The 6,369-nt window shown below is 32.2% G+C and overlaps 1 long non-coding RNA gene across 1 annotated transcript; it reads left to right on the top strand.

Annotated features, from left to right (window-relative positions):
• Nucleotides 1–1,252: 1,252 nt before the first annotated feature.
• LOC100571925 lies at nucleotides 1,253–3,641 on the top strand. The gene is made up of 3 exons (XR_119164.4): nucleotides 1,253–1,633; nucleotides 1,915–2,268; nucleotides 3,380–3,641. It is a non-coding gene; the product is annotated as an uncharacterized LOC100571925 (long non-coding RNA).
• The last annotated feature ends 2,728 nt before the right edge of the window (nucleotides 3,642–6,369 follow it).

Raw genomic sequence — 6,369 nt, 5'->3', positions numbered from 1 at the left:
GACATTGTAGGACGTAGGTACACTGCTTTTTAAAATGTCATTGTGTGTTAAAATATATAATAATATACTTAAATAGGTACTTTAAAAGTTTCAAGTACTTACGAATTATATTTCTAGATCACAGCAAAATATTTAAAATTTGTTATTCTTTGTTTAAATATCTAATTTTGTCAACATTTAAACTTTGAATAAAAAAAAAACCGTTCCTAGTGTATCCTTAATATTTTTAACTTTTTATCATAACTGATGGTCCCCTTTTACTACATTTTCAAACGTTTTGACCCATAAATTTAATTTGTCGATATTTATTATAAAAAATGGAAGTGTCAATAATTAATTCAAAAAGAGTTGAATAATTTTGAAAATGTTATCATAAATAGAAAATGATAAAATAAACTTTTGGTGGAAATTTCAAGTTTAAGTACCTACATTAAAATAAGAATATTGTTCGATGATAAATCGTTAATAATTTATTTATGGTAAAGTGGTAGAAATTGAACGTAAAACATTCATAAAAAATTAATATGACTGGTAAACTTTTTTTTTATTGTTAAAGGTTGAAAAACATGTATCTCATATTAATTTTTCATATCTTTGATAAAGAAAAAGCAACATATTGTATTTGTTGGTGAGTGGATGGATAGACCCCTTGGCCCCAAAATATTTGCATTATAAAAGTTCTATTTCATAAAAAAACATTAAAAATAAACGATTGAATAATTATAGGCTATAGTCATTAGCCTATTATCCAATATAGAGGTTACTGGTTGATGCTACATTGCTACGCCTATTTATTTTTAAGTGTGTGCCACCACTAGGTACCTATTTGTTATATGGTGAGACGTAAATAACCAAAAGTCAAAAATTAGCTTTTAAAAGTTAAGGTTATAACTTGTGATACCAAGTATAATTCCGATTTATTATCGTAATAGTGGGCCGAATGGGTCCCAGTCCGTCCCTGGTTACAGCTTACAGGTGCTTATTTACTTTAAATATGTGTTTAGCTTTTCGTTAATTTAATAATTGCTATTATTGCGTCATTATCTGGAACAAAAACAAATAAACAAATTAAAATAATACTAATACAATGTGTTATGATTCACTGCAAATAGCAGGCCGACCGGATGTCGATAATAAGTTTGGTTATACTTATATATAAAAAAAACCTTGGTATATTTTAATCGGTATCGATGACATAATCCGCCGTCTAATGTACGATGTTCATTTATATTGGTACGCTATTCTACGTCATACTCATACACGAGCATAATTAATATTATATATAGGTACATAAAAAAAAAAAGAATGGGCATAACATCGATTACGTGGTGTGCGGAAAAATATCGGAAACACATACGATTGCTAAATATAATATATAAAAACGCACATTCGATTAATGTCTCGGTATAGGTTCCTACGTGTATAGTAATATAATATCCTAGTCCACTGCAACCGTGTAATATAAAATACCGTAGGTATATGGTGCCACGAGGGTATACCTACCTGCCTGCGATATATTTTGATCACCGAGCGTTGCAGTTTATGAAATTTACGATTAAGCTCGGTGATTATCATATGGATCCAAAGTCGAGACGGAAAATTTCGGGACGTAATATCGGCGGTGGACGTTGAAGTAAGTACCTAAATACCTGCTACGATTTTGTGTCGGGCTTATATTATATAGGCGCAAGTGGGGTTAAAATTCTGCAGAAGGGGCTACAGCCCACCTAAGAAAAGTATTGATTTAAAATAACCCATACAGGGCTTACCTATATCTAAATCAAAAAGGGATATTGTTTTTGGGGAGGGGAGGGGCTAAATCGTAGTGAGGCGGCTAAGCCCTAACCCCTCATAGTTGGGCCACTGGTCGGGCTGATCATTATTATTGTGTTATATGAGGGCCGTTGTCAATAGGTTTGAGTTTGTCGCCATCGTGTGGAAATCGGCTGCGACGAAGATCACTGTCGTGGCGACTCGCGTCATCGTCGTAGTTATTCGTTGCACTGTTGCCTGCTGGCACCCACCAACACGGTCGACGAAGACTCGATGAGACGACTGATGCTCTTGGGCCACCACCGCCGCCGCAGCCTATTTGTCGTTCGTCGCCGTCGCTGTACCTTCGCCTCCGCTAGGAAATCGTACTGTTGTGATGGCATCACTCCGCGGTGGTTGTCCTACTCGTTTGCTGGAGCGGCGGTAGTCGTGGTGGTCGTTGTCGTAATCGTCTTCGTGATCGTCGGCGGGTATTCGTTGAACGAAACTGATTAGGTAGGTACCTATATATAAGCTTACTGACCTTATAATGAGTATTCGAGTACCTACTAGGTTATTATTATTGTAGAATGTAGGTATTAACTAGGAACATAATGTTATTATAATATAATTAAATGGGTACCTACCTACCTCCTAGTCATAAGCGTGCGAGAATTTTCGCTTTCACAAGATCTTATACATTAATACCTACCAATTGTTGATAATACATATTTAAATAATAATAATAATATTATGTTCAATATTGGTATACTGGTATACTATTTGAAAATAATAAATATTTAATAATATTAAAATCGACAAACGAAAAAAACTTGAAAATTTAATAGAAGGCTAATAGCATAATATATAGCATAATATAATAAGCATAATATAATGTTTCAAAGACAGATGAAAAATATTGAAAATCCAGTTACAATGATTTTTATATAAGAATTTAAAGTTCAAATATTGACAAAATAGGTAAAATTTACGAAAATGTGAAGTTTTTTTTTAGTTAGAAATTCATAAAAAATGTTCTATTTAAATCTAAGATTTGAAAATGTAATACAAGGTTCCTCATAAGTTTTTCTACCTTTATCAAAAAAACAAAACGTCTACAAACAAATCAAATTAAATTTTTATGAGCGTTTGAAGTTCATATTTTTACAACATTGGATACTCACTTGATTTCTCATGTAGCGATTTTCTTATTTAGTTGAAATTCAAATAACACCATCCGACACAGTGACCCACTATTGTAACCTACTGTACAGAAGAGCGACACCCACTTGCCAACCTTTTTTTTTATCATATATTTTTAATAATTTTTATTATGTCTTCTTGATTGTCAAAGATATTATTAAAAAGGACTTATTGAAAACTCTTTTGGTAATTTTATGTATAACCTAACTCTTAACCGTATAGAACAATATCACGGTTTAATAGAACCATATACTTAATTTTGTGTGAAGATTTATTTAAATTATCGTTGCCTCATATCAAGCTGGAAAAAAATCGGGAGAGGGGTTTGGAGTCTGGACCTTTTTAACTAAGGTATTGCCTCCCCTGCCAAGAAGACCTGCGCACGCTTATGCTCCTAGTAATCATTAAATATTATTGTTCACAGCAGCTGCTGCTGTGACGTATTAACGATTTTCTTCTGCGGAGGAGTGGTGTCAGAAACATAATATGCGTCTCATGAACAGTCAGCAGTCTCCCTCTGGTTTCGTTTTAACTTATATTACCTACATTTATGTAAGGTGTTGTTATATATATCCATATGCCCATATAGGCTATGTTAATATGTTATTACTTATTATCAACGAACTCATTAATGAAAACACACTGAAATTTAATAAAAATATCTGGTACCTACACAGTACACTGTAGTATAGTGTAGTTGTATACTTGTATATACATTTTGTTGGCGTGTTCACACATGTCCAGCCACTCTGCCAATGAACAGAGTATTGTGAATTTTTTTTTTTATTAGAAAACAAGAATATACAATATGAATCTGTTATACATTTATACAATACGTTATATGGGGGGGTATCATAGGCGCAATTTCAACATTTGACTTGGGGGGCTGAATATATTAAAAGCAAGCAGACCATTATTGCAATATAGCATTTTAAAATTGTATGTCCTATGTTTTTTTTTTTTTGGGGGGGGGGGGGTAGCCTCCCAAGCCCCCCCTCAATTTTCGCCGATGGGGGGGGGTACAAGTATACAAGACTGGACGGTGTGATAGAAGGGGTGGGGGTCCAATGACCCTACTTCATAATATTCTAAGTGCAGGTTTTTATTAATTTTTTTCTAAACGTTAAAGAGGGACCTGGATGAGTTCCGTTTAAGACGGCGGGGTGGGTTACCAGGAAAATAGTAAGAAAGGAGAGGTTTGAGATTAGAGGATCTGAATGGTTGAAATTGTTTTTATTAAATTATTTATAAATTATAATAGTGGGCAGCTTGTGTATGAATGGTTGGGATTTTGAGGTGAGTGGAGGTAGAGATTGCTGACGTATACCAGGGGGCTTTTGTAATGAGGCGAAGGCAACAAGTTGACTGGAAAGATTGGAAAATTTATATATTTGATGTTTTGGCCGTACCCCATAACTGGATACCGCGAAGGTCATTGATGGGCGAATAATTTTCTTGTAGATTAAAAGTTTGATGTTGAGTGGAAAATTTGATTTGAGGACGTGTCTAAGTTTGTGGAGTTTGAGGTTAAGAGATTTTTTCTTAGTTTTTATATAGGTGGCTCAAGTAAGTTTGTTGTCTAGGTGGACTCCAAGATTTCGTGTTGTTTTTTATTTGAGGGAATCATATCGTTGTTAAGAGTCATGGTGGGGGGGAGTAGAAACCTACGTAGGGAGAAAATTATATGACATGCTGATTTGTTAGGATTTATTTTAATTCTCCAGTTCTCCATAGGTTGAACCAATTTTGGAGTTCATTGATGTGTCATGTGTGTTTGGAGTGCTTCAGAGGCTTTGGTTAGGTCGAAGTTTGTTTAAATAATGGCTGTTTCATCAGCGAGGGTAGCAAGAGTGATGTTATCAGACTATCAGAGTGTGGTATGTCGTATGTAAAAATATTGAATATTGAGAAATAAAACTATTTTTTAGAATTTTTTTATGCACAATAAGAATTTATTATTTCACTTATATAAACTTTCTAAAAAATCACTGTCGGGCAGATCAGCGAAACTGTTTTAAACACGACTATAAATGTGACTAAGATTGGCGTTCCCGAAAATGCACGGCAAAAAAACATCCCGATCTCGGCCTTTTCAGGTACTCCCGGGAATACCAAAAAACTATTAAAAATAAAAAATTCGATCAGTAATTATTTTTTGTTATTATACACGGCCACCGAGTATCTTGATTTATGTATTTTTTACAAAATATTACTTATTAAAATATATTAAAGTTAAATTGAATTATTATTTATTATTAATAGTTAATAAATATGTGTTGGATTAAATTTATATTGAGTATCTACCTATACAATATTATAATCGTTTGTTTATATTAATGTAATATAAAATCAGAGAAATGTAATGAGATTTATCGATTCCAGTTTTCCACTAATATATTTAGCATCGATTCTGCCATGCCAATAACAGGTATGTACCTACTAAAATATAATTTTTTTGTTTTTATATTTTTAATATAGTGTCGAATAAGTGCTTTTTCAAATTTAAATGAAATTCACCGTTATTATTTTGAAAGGACGCAATTCCACATCAAATGTTATACCTATTGTTTTATTTTGTGGTGTACCTATATTTGAACGGCGCATATCTGTTTTAAGGGGAATAGATAGGCAAAACCAAATACTTGGTTTTGAAACTTGCATAATATTATAATCATTATAATTAATAGACCTATTAACTAAGACCTAAGTTAATAGGTCTATAAATATAATAATACAATTTATATCACGGCGACACGACTGCAAATAAAAATTGTTTTTCAATAATTGTTAAGTAGGTTTTCTATCTATAGTTTTTAGATTCTGAGTGGAACGATGAATGTATTGATTTTACAATGATGTGTGTTTTTTTTTTTATTTTTTTATTATTTTTTTATTTTTTTTTGTGTCTGTCATCACGTTTTAGGACAGTAAAAGTGCTTGGATTTTCTTCAACAGTACCTTTTCTGATAGGAAAGTGAATCTAGTTGGTACTTTGGGGGGTCAAAAGTAAAATTTTTCCAATAGTTTTCAAAAGCGCCGTGAAAAACAAAAGAAAAATTAAGGAAAAACGGGAATTTTTACGCAAAATCTGTTTTCGAGAAAATCGATTTTGGTTTTTGGTGTAACTTTAAAAAAAATGACCGCAGATATATGAAATTTTGACTGAATGTTTATCTTAGCATTTTCTATACACCATAACATTTTCAAAATATTTTGATTTATTTTGAGCTCTTTATGGACATTTTCATTTTCCATTTTTTTTTAGTTTTTTTTCTAAAAATATCAATAAAATTTTATTTGTTGGATAAAAAAGCTTGAAAATTTAATAGAAGGCTCCTAGTATATTGTTTCAAAGGCAGATGAAAAATATTAAAAATCGTTAGTCACAGTTTTTTTTTATAAGCATTTAAAGTT

The sequence above is a fragment of the Acyrthosiphon pisum genome, chromosome A1 (assembly GCF_005508785.2).
Source record: "Acyrthosiphon pisum isolate AL4f chromosome A1, pea_aphid_22Mar2018_4r6ur, whole genome shotgun sequence".
NCBI lineage: Eukaryota > Metazoa > Arthropoda > Insecta > Hemiptera > Aphididae > Acyrthosiphon > Acyrthosiphon pisum.
This window is presented reverse-complemented; position numbering and strand designations above follow the sequence as displayed.